Raw genomic sequence first — 15,486 nt, 5'->3', positions numbered from 1 at the left:
AACAATTTTCCTGCTCTTAATTTAGTCCCATATATTTGGTTCACGTATGAAAAGGCTTTGAATAACAAACATAACTATAAGCAATCTTTTTCCAAGAAATATAGCTTTTCATGACACTACAAATCTAGTGCACCTCTCTGCTATTCTTTACAGCTGTACCCTCGGACATAGCTGTCTACACTCTGCTTCTCTTGACCATCCCCTTTAGAACCCACTTCAATTAGAATTTGTTATTATCAATATCACTCTTCACAATATCAACTTTGAATCACTTATTTGATCCTTTGGGTATATTTATTAAGCTTTCCTTTTTCTTGCTTTGGGAATAGTCTTTCTCAATTGGGTCTCATCTTACCTCCCTGACTTCCCCTTTTGGGGATTTTTTGAGGGTTACTTCTCACATTCCTGAATTTTAAAGTAATTGAAAGTCACAGGGTTTCATTTTCTGATATCTTTTAAACTTTGTTTACATTACTTTAATTCCACAGAAGATTCCACCCCATCCAAGGTCTTTAAGTATTATCTAAATCCTGATAACCCTCACACTGAGTTGTATCCCAGCCCTCTTCTCTGAACTCTAGATTTATGTTTCCAAGTGCCTATTCAAACTCTCCATGTCAGGAGACAGTTGCAGTCGGATATAATTAAAAATAGACTCTATTTTCTAAAAGACATAAAAATGTGTATCATGCTGGCTTCAACATTTATGCATGAATTAGTTCTTACCCAATCTGCCAATGGTCATAACTAATCTCAATTAGAATTGGTCTTTGTGAGTCCTGTCTCATTGTGTTGAAGAGTTACATCCATTATTCTGCAAAAAGGTTGTAAGTCAAAGTAGGATGCCTTTACATTAATCTACTTGTTATGAGCCTCCAAGTGGCTAATTTATGGTTGGGCTTTTTCCTCATGCCTTTGTTAAGGAGGATATCTGAGAAGTATTTCATAGTATTAAAATAAGGACCTGTGAAATACCAGTGGATCTGACTGTAGTAAAAAATTTTCAGTATAGAAATGTACTTAACAATTTAAAAAGTTGATGTTAAGATGATTTGTGACTGGATCTGAGGTAAATGTGATTTATCTACTTATTTTTTCCTTTCAAAAAAAGCCATTAAGCATTTGGAATAATCCTTAATACTATGGTTTTGTTCCATTTTCTGGTCCCTCAAGATATACCAGTAAAGTCATATATTACTTTGATTAGGATTTTTATCTTTACTAAAAACTACAAATAAAGGGGCCTAATTTTTAATATGCTATATAGTAATTCTAGTGTACCTATTTCCATTCTTGCCATAATTTTTAAAATTTGGAACTTCACCCCTATCTGTAAGAAAAAAAGGCACAGCATAACCAACACGTGGATGATTTTCTGGGAAACTATTAGAAAATAGATATAGTCAAAAATAAGTGTAATCTGTCATTAATTTTTCAGTTTGGACAAGAGTTAATAGAATTTATTAGCTATCAAAACACTACAGAAAGGAATTATACAACTTTGACTTTGTGAATTAAAAGAATCTTACTCAGTGATCATTCATAGCTCAAGTCTGCCAGATACCCAGGCCCCAAATCTCTCATTTCCTTGAGTTAAAGTACTAGACTCTCACCTTTGGGCTAGGCACTACCCCAGAATGTGGAACCCAGTTGTCAGGAGGGATTCAAGGACCTTCACTTCAATGCACAAGAGATTTGAAATCAAAATTTTAATTCTCCGTTCTCAGGGAACAGGAGTTCTAGATCTGAAGGCAAAATATTTTTCTCCCATGTTCCTGTGACTAAAGTTCTACCTTTGACTTAATTTCTGGTAACTGCATTTCTACTTTGTTCCCTTATGTTTGAGCCCAGTCTTAATAACCTGTTTGCTAGGTTCTGCTTTCTATTTCTGGAGTTCCTCAAGGCCCTTCCCAACTCCTCTCTTTTCACCAAGGTATTGAGCTCTAAGCCCCAATTCAGGCAAAAACTTAGTATCTGCAGTAAGTTTTCCAGACCCTAACTGCCTTTTTGCCTGCCTAACTTGGTCATAATCAATTTATCTGATTAAAAATTGTAACTATTTTTGCAATGACTATGCCAGGGTTTTATGTCATTGAGCCTGCCTGATCCTATGCTTTAGGAATCTTCATGAAAGTAATTCAATATTGGATCAGAGTTTTCTTTAAAGAGGTTAACTGTGTTTACCTTGTACCATAATAAATGATTAGCAGAAAGTGCCATAGAATGTGAACATTGCATAAGAATCCAAACCTAGTTGTCAGGTCAAATACTTCACAGCCCTGTGAGAGCTGATATTGGGAGAGATTCTTTTGTCTCTTGCTTGTTTACTGAAGGGTGCCAGGCCATGATACAGCTGAATATTTCAAAAATACTTTCATACAGACTCCCAACTAAAATTTTCAGGTAACAACCCTCCTAGAGTCTATGACATTTTTAAACACACACACACACACACACACACACACACACACAGCAATTTAAATTTAAAAGCATTTATATTAGGTCCACAGTAGAAACAATTCATTAAATTTCTATGGAGGCTATTCATCTTAATATTCTGTCTTGAAAAACCATTCACTCACTATAAAAGCCAAACTCTAAGAGGACCCAATGAGAGAGGACCCAAATAAGCAAAATCACAAATCAAAGAGGAGAAATAACAACCAATACCATGGAAATACAAATAACTGTAAGAGAATATTAAGAAAATTTATATGTTAACAATATGGACAACCTAGAAGAAGTGGATAAATTTCCAGAATCATATAACCTACCAAAACTGAAGCAGGAAAAAATAGAAAATTGTAACAGACCAATTACCAGTGATGAAACTGAATCAGTGGTAACACACACACTCACACAAAACAAAAACGAACCAAAAAAACCTCCAAACAAACAAAAGTCCAGGACCAGGCCACTTCATAGGTGAATTCTACCAAACACTTAAAAGAAGAGTCAATACCTATTCTCAAACTATTCCAAAAAATAAAAGAGGAAAGAAATTTTCCAAATTCATTCTATGAGGCCAGTAGTACCCTGACACCAAAACCAGATAATCACACACACACACACACACACACACACACACAAGCCAGTACCTCAGGTGAACACAGATTCAAATACCCTCAACAAAATACTAGTAAACTGAATCCAATACACTATAGAAATACATTCACCACTATCAAGTGGTATCTATACCCAGGATGTGAGGGTGATTTAATATTTGCAAATCAATCATTGTGATACATTGATACATCAATAAGAGAAAGGGTAGAATGATAGGATCATTTCAATAGATGCAGAAAAAGCATCTGACAGAGTACAATGTCCATTCTTGATGAAAAGTCTCAACCAACTAGATCTAAAGAAAACATACTTCAGCACAATAAAGGCCTTATATGAAAAACCCACAGAAAACACCATACACAATGGAGAAAAACTGAGAGCTCTTCCCCTAAGATCAGGAACAAAACATGGATGTCCACTCTCACCACTTTTATTCAACATAGTACTGGAAGTCCTAGCTATAGCAATCAGATAACAAAAAGAAATAAAAGGCATCTAAATTGGTAAAGAGGAAGTAAAACTTTCACTATTTGCAGATGACAGGATACTACATGGAGAAAACCCAAAAGACTCCACCCAAACCTACTAGAATTGATAAGTGAATTTAGTCAAGATACAGGACATAAAATCAATGTACATAAATCCGTTGCATTCCTACACATTAATAATGAAATAGCAGAAAGAGAAACTAGGAAAAAAACATTTAAATGCAATTCCTATCAAAATACCAACAGTATTTTTCACATAATTATAAGAAACAATCCTAAAATTTGTGTGGAACTACAAAAGATCCCAAATAGCCAAAGAAATCTTGAAAAAGAAAAAAGAAAACTGGAGATATCACAATTCCAGACTTCAAGTTATATTACAAATCTATAGTAATCAAAATAGTGTAGTACTAGCACAAAAATAGACACATGGGTCAATATAACAGAATAGAAAACTAAGAAATAATCTCATGATTATGTGGTCAATTAATCTTTGACAAAGGAGGCAAGAATATACAATCGGAACAAGACAGTCTCTTTAACAAATGTTGGAAAAACTGAACAACATGCAAAAAATGAAACTGGACCACTTTCTCATGCTGTACACAAAAATAAAATCAAAATGGAATAAAGGCCTAAATATGAGAGCTGAAACCATAAAAAAAATCCTAGAAGAGAATACAGGCAGTAATTCTCTGACATTGGCTATAGCGATATTTTTCTAGATGTCTCCTGGGGCAAGGGAAATACAAGCTAAAATAAACCACCAGGACTGATACAAATAAAAAGCTTCTGTACAGCAAAGGAAATAATCAACAAACCAAAAGGCAACCAATGGAATGGGAGAAGATATTCACAAATGACGTATCCATTAAAGGGTTAGAATCTAAAACATAAAAAACTTACATGACTCAATCTCCCAAAATTAAATAATCCAATTAAAAAGCAGGCAGAAGATATGAACAGATAGTTCTCCAAAGAAGACGGCCAACAGACACAAGAAAAGATGGTCAATATCACTCATCATTAGGGAAATACAGATCAAAACCACAATGGGGTATCACCTCACACCTGTCAGAATGGTTAAAGTTAAAAAAATAATAATAATAAAAATAAAATAAAATAAAACCACAAGAAACAAGAGCTGGCAAGGATGTGGCAAGAAAGGAACCTTGGTGTATTATCAGTGGGAATGCAAACTGATGCAGCCTCTGTGGAAAACAGTACAAAGTTTCCTCAAAAAGTTACAAATAGAGCTACCCTATGATCCAGTATTACACTATTGTATATTTACCCAAAAAGTAAGAAACACTAATTCAAAGGGATACACATATCCCTATGTTTAATGCAGTATTATTTACAACAACCTAATTTTGGAAGAAGCCCAGGTATCCACTGATAGATGAATAAAGATAAATAAAGTGGTATATAAGCACAGAAGAATATTATTCAATCATAAAAACATGAAATCTTGACATTTGCAAAGGCATGAATGGAGCTAAAGAGTATGATGTTAACAAATAATTCAGTCAGAGAAAGAAATACCGTGTGATTTCACTCATATGTGAAATATAAGAAACAAAACAAATGAGTGAAGGAAACAAAGAGACAAGACCAAAAAACCAAAAAACAAGACAAAAAAAAACAGAATCTTAACTATGGAGAACAAACTCTTGGTTATGGGGGGGGGGGTAGAATGGGTGATGGGGATTAAAGAGTACATTTTCGTTATGAGCACTGGGTAATGTACAGACTTAAAAAAAAAACTGGATAAGGGTATGGCAGTGATAGCTACACTCTTTCAAAAAAGGAATGAGAAGTCCTTCGTATATTGGGCATTTTTATCATTAAAATTTTACCTACAAGTCAAAGAGGTTGTTACATCCTTTATAAGAGACTGCTATCAAGACTACCTTCATAGCATGGTTACAACACTCCAGTGAGCTGTAATTGGTATTCACTGGTCCTCCTATTATTTAGCCATATGTACAAATCTATTTCTTGTCCCCCCAAAATCTTTCTCTTCCAGTTTTGTTTCATTTTCCAACTTCTCTATGATCTACCATATCACCTTTTGATTCTCGGTATCTCTCATTTTCCCACCTCTCTCAGGTTTTCTCCATCACACCTTTCAACATACTGCAAAGAGAATTCATCTCTGACCCAATAGTAAAACCCTCTCCAAATGGTTCTTTGAACTTATTAACATCTGACATTCCAAGATGCTAGGGAGACACTGGTTTTCAGAAATATCTGGCCACACTCCAAGGATATAGTTCATGAGACACAACCTGATACTCAAATAAGAAACTGGGAATTAATAGGGCATTGTTATGAATCTGAACACACATAAGAGTAAATCAGTAATCTAGAAATAAACAGAGTAGAGAGAAAGAAGCAGGTGTAGGCACAAAGGAGAATACATATATAGGAAGCCTATAAGGTGTACTAGAGTTGAAATCAAGCTCAAAATCAAGCACAGTACTCTTCTGTGTACAAAGTCAAGGGTAAAAACTAAAAGCTTAGAATTTTCTAAAACAAAACACTATAATTTTCCAATCAAGTCATTTATTTGTTAATTCAAATGAAATACCAAGATTTCTTCCCCATCATTTTAGGGAATGTAGCCAAAGGTCCATCATTATATATCTGACACCTTAAACACTCCTCTAAGCTCCCATAGCTCCGTATTTAAGGTTAAAATAGTTATGAAGAGATTAAACTATATATTAACTGAGACTGTTATGCAGTAGAAGAAATACAATTTTATATTAAACCTCTAAGGAATTCTACTCTCAGGTAATGATTGGCTTAATTCTAATCAGTGTATTTGACCTCAGTATATCTTTCCTTTGATCACACCTGTTATTGACCTCCAATGTCAGCACAAGATTTCCTTCTTCCCAACCTAAACTAAGAGGCTTTGGTCTTCTTGACCTCCATTCAGGTCTGATAGTGGTCTCATAATTAGACTCAGTGTTCTTTTATTTTACATTCCTAATCTTGAATTTTCCTCAAACTGTGATTAATCCTATGATACTTCTTCAGTATAAAATTATATGCATTCTCAGTCAGAACAATGAGCATAAACATTTTTGGTGACTTTAAAACAAAGAGGTAGTTGCTAATATTTTGATAGTATGAAGCATTTCATTTCTCACCAATGTGCTAGAACTAATATAAAAAGTATAGGACATGGGTGCAACTTTAATAAATACATAGGGAGATTACATAAAACTACATAACTTTTCTATAGTTTAATTTCTAACTATAGCCAATTACTTTACCATACATGTGGTATGAGAAAGAAAACACTGCAACCTGAGATTTCAACCCATCTCTTTTCACATGAGAATTCTGTTGAAGAAACATTTGAAGACAATTCACGATTTAGGCAAAAGCGGCATTTTGCTCACAAGTTTGATTCCCTCATTCAAAAAGATTTTCATGGAAAGAGAGCTATGATGGTGAGACTTTGCATTTTAATTATGTCTTAGTCCTTATCACAGTGTATTTTTATCAGAAAGTGGCATTTACTGATTTTGAGATATTTCTCTCTCTCTCTCCTTTTTTTTTTTTTTTGCTATATTACCTGCACTTTCAGAAATTATGAGGGCTTCTAACTTACTCAGGATATTCTGTGCCAGTAAAGGCAATGGACATGTGTTTGCTTAGAAGCCATTTCTATTATAAAATCTATTACTAAATAATTCTGCACTGTTTCTTTATTTGATCAAATTATCGGATCCTTTCCTTTTAACCATCTGGAAGAATTTCCCATTGTAGGATTTTCCTATCAGCATCCATTGAAAGTTCTATACCTGCCTCGATTTTTATTTGCTATTCCACAAGAGTGTCAAAAGCAATCTGAGGCCAGCAAATGATGAAGTCCACTGTGTATAGTTATGAGTTCTTCATTTTCTATCCTGCCAAGTCTCCACTTAGTTGTTTTGCATTCTCTTATTGTCCTCCTGGTATTTTCAGTTTTATTTCAGTTTATTCCTCTGCGGATCTTTTTAAAAGAGTTAGACATTAAATTAAACGTTTTATACTTCATTCCACAGAGAGTTCATCTCATTTTTTTTTAGCTATCCTTTCATATTGTAAGTTTTATTTTAATGATATATATATCCTCAAAACTAGAACTAGAGCAGCAGTTTGTAATGTTTTCTTTCTTAGATTTTTAAATGTTTATTATTACTGCTTTTTTTTTACTAATTTCTAAGAATAAAATCCTATTTTAAGTACTCTTTATATTTATAAAGTATAAAGACTGAGTTGGTAGTTTGTGAGTCTTTTGTATTAGGTAACCTCACCTTTATAATTAAGGCCATGATAACACCTTGTTCATTTCATTCCATTTCTACCTGCTCTTTAAAAGCATCAAACTCTGTAATAAATTTCCCAAAATGTTCTGGTCCTCTCAAATCAAATACCTAAGGTTGATTTGTGAAGAGGTCCTATTGACTATCACATGTCATCTAACACAAATAGTCCAGAACACTTCTGGACCTATCGACTGATATTGCATAAATAATCCTGTGCTAATTTAGATTCAGCATACATTTTCAAGTTGAGGTCACTTAGAAATAATAAACAAATGGAATAATCTGTCTATTTTTCAAAGAGAGTGTGGTAATTGCAGATCCATTTCCAGAATTATGTTTAACACGGCCTCTTTGAGACCAGTGGGAAAATATCTACACAAAGAGGCAATAAATTTCTTAAGTTCTTGTCTCCCAAAGATAAATATTTTATAAAATCACTTCCACTGATTTGACTGGGAAGATTCCCATTAGTGCAAACAGCAAGCTGTGTTGTGATAGTTTGCTCTTTCATTTAATAGAGCTAAATATACATTTTACCCCCATTGACTACTGAGCCAAAGCACAGACCAGTCAAAATCAGCAAGCCATTCAAAATAAGATCATGCAAGCAGATTCATCCTAAATTGGGCATAAAATTATTACATTTTAGGAATATTAGATACTGCTAAAGCATCCTTTGGGGATGAGAATGGACACCAAAGACCAAAACATATATGTTGATGGTTATTTTGTTTTCAAAATCTTGAATTTCAGCTTAATTTATTTCTTCACATTATATAAGGCTTGATTTCCTAGGGGAGTTGGCAATCATTAGACAGCCAAATAATATTCCTTAATAAGACTTGGCATTTGTGTTTCTAAATATAATATGTATAAATAAATGTTCACCCTTTCAAGGAAAATGTAGTGTTTTTTAAAAGTTCAGACTCTTCAGATAAACTGTCCAGAGAATGTTTGAATTTTATTATTTTGTATTTTTCTTTTTTTTCAGGTTTTAATTTAATCCTTGTAGTTAACATGGAGTATAATATTAGTTTCAGGTGTACAATATAGTAATGCAGTACTTCCTTACAATACCCGATGCTCATCACAAGTGCACTCCTTAATCCCTACCACCTATTTAACCCATCCACCCATCCATCTCCATTCTGGTAACTATCAGTTTGTTCTCTATAGTTAGTAAGCTAAATTTCATTGTTCTGGATGAAGGTACTCTGAAGATCTAATAATATAATATACAGACTCTAACTTTTATTTTCAGACTCTCATTTTTAAGTACAGAAGGTTGTTTCCTATGAAAAGTAAAATGAGGAGATATTATCCTAATTGTACAGTGGCATTTACTTTATTATAATAGTCTGATATTTCACCGACAATACAGAAATACTGATCATCTCTTTCTTTCAAACCTGCCCCACAAAAAAAAAAAAGAAAGAAAGAAAAAAAAAGATTTCAAATTTGTCCTGTAGGCTAAACTTATAGTTGAAGCTAAATGGCCTATAAATATTGCTGTCTTGGTTTTATGGAAGTCTAGGCTGTAGAGAAACAACGGTTTTCTAGACATCAATTTATAGGCTCTTGAATTGGAAGGGATAGCCTACATCCTTTTGATATATGATGAACCTGAGGTCCTAAAACAACAAGGTGCTTCTGTTAGGACCTTGGCAGGGCAATATGGAGAAGTGAGTTTAAGTTCTGTCTCCATTAAATTCTGTTAGATTTTGGTAGGCTGTATTATATCTATTAGCCTCAGTTTTCCTTACTTATAAAATGATTAAAAATTTAAGAAAACTGAAGCTAATAAATATTAAACAAGTCTCTTTCCTTAGTTTTATTTTAATAAAAATTTAACTTAGAGTTTATATAAACAACACACCATACAATAAATTTTAAAACCCTGTTCTGATTTCTATGGTTCAAGCATGGATGTTATGAAAGTTTAGTGATGAATTATTTTCTCTCTAGATTCTCAAAACTAAATACCCAACAATATACTCACCATCTCCATGCAAATGCACTGAAAGAACCTACAATATGAGCCAAAAAATGAACATAGAAATGTCCTTTAGTGGGGGAAACACAGATCCCACTCTGCAACCCAAATTTCAACAGAAGATAATTCTACCTCCCAATTTCTTAAGCTAGAAACTATAGCAAAATGCTATTGGGGTGACCTCTTGAACATCTCTATGGCTGGTACACTTTTTCTTTCTATAGAAGTTATCGTATCTACATAAACTGCATTTATTACTTGAATTACTATCTCAATCATTACTATCTCAATAGGTATTCCTATCCCCAGTTGTACCCATTTTAACCCATTCCATAAAATAGGACTTGTGTGTGTGACATTTTTTTCCATTGGAGACTAGTGCAATGGAAGCCTCATCATTTCACTCTTAACAAGCTAAGCATTAAATAGTCCAACATGAGTAAATCATGGGTATCCATAGTCATGTTACTGAACATACACATTCCACTTGTAAGTGCATGAGTGTGTGTATGTGTTATTAGATATCATAAAATTTCATAACTGAAAGGGACCCCAAAAGTCACTCAGATCTATTCTTAAGTTCAACAAAATGTCTTCCAAGTGAGTGTTCATTTATGTTTTAACATCACTGAAAGCTGAATACGTCGCTAAGACAATTCATTCCAGTATTAATTATTTCTGACATAGAAGGATCATTGCATATCAAGTCAAAATTTTTCTCTTTATAGTTTTAACCTAATTTTATTCAGTAAAGGCTGTACTTCCCAAGTTTAATCCCTCTTACAATAGTTCTTTCGGTATTTAAAGGCAATGATTGAGGTTTCCAGAACATCAGCCCTCTCTTTTAAATAGTGTCTTCATAATGCACATAATACAACATATAGTTGTTTTGGAGAAAGAACAGAAGAAAAGGAGAGGGGAAGGGGTAAGAGGGGATGTAGGGTGGGAGAGAAACACACTCACAAAACAAGAGAGTTGGCTATTTTTTTGAAAGAGAGGATTGGAATATCTACATGTGGGGAAAAAAATGTCCCTGGGATATTCTTTGTTTTAATCATCCCAATTAAAAGACATTGTGGCCTATACAATTAAGGATGCAGAAATTTTCCTTGAGAAGTTAGTTAAATAAATAGGTATATATAAACTGGGTATAAGAAATCATTTACTTTTCTTAGGAATTAAAAAAAAGTTATTTTCAGATGAATCTCTTTACATAATTTTTTTTAACCATTGTCTACGTTTTTTTCTATAATTTCCCTCACAAGCACGTGCTATTAAATCTCCTTGAAATGCAACACTGGCAAATTTTAGAAAAGTAAAATCCAACAGCTTTTGGATATCTTCACCTTTCATTTTTGGAATTTGTTTGGGTGACTAAGGCAAGCAGATGCTTCTTTACATCATGTAAAGGCTGAAGCAGATTCAAAGCTCAGTGCAAATGGCCCTGCATATTCATCATATTCCCTAGTTATAAATGGCAAAGGCAACAGTGATCATGTTGATTAGAATTAGGCATATGGTACTCAGGATCATTAAGAGGTTACGAGAATGTTCTAGATGTCCTTGAGTCTAGAAAAATAAAAGATGGTGAAAATAGACATAAATTGTCGTACAAAAAAATTCAACATCCATATTCATCTTAACCTCCTCTCATATACATTTATCAGAGGTGATATAAATTAATACATTTGCTATAAAGTAACCATTGGTTGTTAACATATTTTGGCAATATTATTACGAAACAAACTTTGCCCTGTTACACCATCAGCCAATGGAAGCTTAGCATGATTCATAAAGATTATTATGCTATTGATTGCAATGGCAAACGGTGACATCCAAAGAGCAAGTTCATGGAATTAATCACTATCAAAGGACATATTTTTGGTATCACAGACAGTGTGATTATATCGATACCCTCTACAACTTTCATACTACGACTGGTTAAGGAAGAATTGATGCAATTACTGCCTATTCTAGAAGTCCCAGTTTATCATTGAGAAACCTCTCCAAGGATTATTTAAATGAAGGAAGATCTCAGAGAAACCTTTAGTTTTATTTGAGAAAAACGGGAATTGCTGTATATCAGCATGGATATGAACATGTAAATGGGGCGGAGGGGTTGAGATAGAAGCAATATCTAGATACCATAAACTGGACTTTGCTCTTATTTATTCAATTTTTTTTTGAAGATTTTATTTGACAGAGAGAGACACATAGAGAGAGGGAACACAAGCAGGGGGAATGGAAGAGGAAGAAGCAGGCTTCCCTATGAGCAGAGAGCCTGATGCAGGGCTCGATCCCAGGACCAGTCCTAGGATCACGACCTGAGCTAAAGACAGATGCTTAACCACTGAGCCACCCCAGGTGCCCCTCACTTTAAAGTTAATACCGAGACCACAACTAAATCAACTTTGAGTGTTCTCATGCTTGTTAGTAATAGAGCAAATACAGTCAGATTGAATATGTACTCTAAAAGGAGTGACTATTCTCATACACCCACTGCTCAAAACATTGACCATTTGTGATGTAGTCTTTATCAAGAAATTCAATTTATCAAGAAATTATGTTATAAATGTCTCTGCTTCCAATTTGATAATGAAATAAAAAGAGAAAAGATGGTTCTCTACTTATTTATCAAACTAAAGAAAGTATAAATATATGATTGGGTGAGAAAAAGATAATGTAAGTCAAGGTCAGCCCTTTTCAGAGATTCTGAGGCTAGACCATAATTTTAATCATCCTGTTGCTCTGTTTCTCTCCACCCTTACTAAATTGTGTTGACTCACCTAAACAATCAGCTAATTCTGACCTTAACTTCAAGATCCGTTTCATATCTCATGTACTCAACACCCTAAAGACCTTTCCTTCATTTACATTTCATAATAATGTGAAGAATTATATTATTGCATATGACAAACACTGTGCAGACATGGTTTTATATAATCCTGATAACATACCTGTCTAGCCCATTTTCCATAGTAAGAACAGAAACTCAGAGATGTTAAATAACTTAATATCCCACAAATCGTAAATAGTTGGGCTTGGATCCATGGTATGATTCCATGGTACCACGCTTTATTTTTAGAGATCAAGGATAATGATATGATGTACTTGTTTTCCTGGGCTCACGAGTAAGGAAAATTTTTCTGTAAAGGGACATAGAGCAATTATTTTCAACTTTGTGAGGTAGATGATCTTTGACACAATTACTAAACTTCTGTTATAGCATAAAAGAAGCCATAAACTGGGGTGCCTGGGTGGCTCAGTGGGTTAAAGCCTCTGCCTTTGGCTCAGGTCATGATCCCAGGGTCCTGGGATTGAGCCCCAGATCAGCTCTCTGCTCAGTGGGGAGCCTACCCTCCCCCCTGCCCCACCTGTCTCTCTGCCTACTTATGATCTCTATCAAACAAATAAATAAATCTTAAAAAAAAAAAAAAAGAAGAAGCCATAAACAAATGAGCATGACTGGGTTTCCTTAAAACTTAAAATTTATGAAAATTATCAGTGGGCTATATTTGGCCATGGGAGGTAGGTTTATGAACGTTATCTCATACCATTTTATAAAATGTTCAACTTGATGAGCAATCCACCAAAAATTACTTCATACAACAGTTTTCATCCAGAACATTATGTGTGTTTTTATTCATAACATACTATACATAAGTCACAGAAGAGTTTTTGTTCATAATATCATAGAAGCACAGTCAAAATCTGGAGTGCGCATGAGGGAATCAATGCCATTTTTAGAACCAAACTTCAAATGCAAGTCAGAAACCCACACTCTTGACATGGTTAGGGTCATGGGGCAGAGGTCATCCTCAGTGTATTTGAGGATAGTCTGGGAATCATTATACATGCAATATTAGCATATGCATGCTTCCTTATATTTTATAGCATAATATCCTGAAATTAAACTTCTCTATATTATAATGCCAAGATAGAATAAGCAACATGAAAGGATTTGGTCTATGCTAAGAGAGAAAGAAAAATAAATGCATAATACATATATAAATAGATATTTAGAAGACCGATTACATGTGGTTATATACTAACTATTAGAAAAAAATTCATTTGAGAATTTATAGTGACGTGTATTGTTGTCAAATAAGAGAGGCATCTTTAGTAGATGAAAAGGATTCAGAAGCTTTGCCTTCAGAGCTAAAATATTTTGCAGAAGAATTACCAGCCAAAGCAAGTGTTCAACTCAAAGGGAACTGACCTCCAGATGGCCAAGAGGCTCCTGTTTTTCTATGATTGACTGATTTTGTTTACTGTTGTCCATACAGTACCAGAGTTTGATATATGCCTTCACACTTATCATACCTTCAGATCTGCCAATATCACTGCTTTGCTTAATGTTAACAAGATATAATGTAATATAGATTGTTTTATTATATTATATTGTTTTATAAATTTATTCCATGTTTTTTATAAAATCCTACGTTTCTGAATTGGTCAAATATTTCATGCATACTGTCCTGAATTGGGGATAAAACTATGTATTAAAGTTTATTTTATGAATTTATAAATTTAAGAATTCTAAGGGCACATTCCTCATGGTTGTGTCAAGTCCCATATATACGCATGAATGTACGAATTATGCTACCTGTGGAGAGTTTTCATTGTGCTTTTCTTTCTTTCCTGTTCTTGCACCATTTTGTGAAGACTTCTGACACACTGAGCTACCTAATGAAACACAACATGTTTAATTAACTGTTTAATATTATCCTTCCATGACAGATTAGAAAATCCATGAAGGTAGGAACAATATTTTTCTTATTTCCACCCTATTCTCAGACATAAGTACAATGTCTGAGACATAGTAACCACTTAATAAATAATTGTTGACATAGTAAATCGAATGATTTTTTTTTATTTAAATGAAGCATAAAGAAAAAAAAAAAAACTATGCCCCAAGCACTCTTTACAGGTTATTTGTGTAATGTCTGCAACAAAGGTTTATCTCATTTCATTTTCAAGCCTACTTTTTTGTATTTTTTTGTTTTCTGGAGGGTGCTGATAATCCATCCTTACAGGCATGTGCCAAGGAGAAAGAACCCATTCATCTGGATCCTGCACTTTGTCAAATTGGAGAATCAGTCTTCAGCTGCTATCAGCTTCAATGGTTGCACTGAAACTGCTCAATTAAGCCTCTGATAGAGCATCAAGTAGATTGCCACTTTGGGCTCCAGGATCGATAATAATAATTCCTTGTATTTGTATAGCAAGCACTTACACTGGCAAAAAGTACTTTCACATTTATTGTCTAATCTTGTCCTTCCAAGAACCAGGTCAAATATGAGAGTCAGATCACCTTTTCCGTTTCACAGATGAGGACAGTTCAGGACTAGATATAAAACTGGCATCGTCAGCAGAGATAGAACAAAGTCTAAGACCCTAGGTGTCCCACATCAGAGTTAACTGCTCTGTTCCCTGGATAACCCCGCCCCATGACATCATCACCTTTTATGATGTACATGTGTTTTTTTTGTGGTTGTTAAGTTCAGTAACAGAACCACTCTTAACCTTTTATCTATTTCTAAGAAGACAAAAATGATGAGTCTCAATCCCAGGAATTTAATGATCTGTCACCAGATCAGAGATGGCATTG

This window comes from Mustela nivalis (genome assembly GCF_964662115.1).
Source record: "Mustela nivalis genome assembly, chromosome: 13".
NCBI classification, from domain to species: domain Eukaryota; kingdom Metazoa; phylum Chordata; class Mammalia; order Carnivora; family Mustelidae; genus Mustela; species Mustela nivalis.
Note: the sequence above shows the minus strand (reverse complement) of the source record.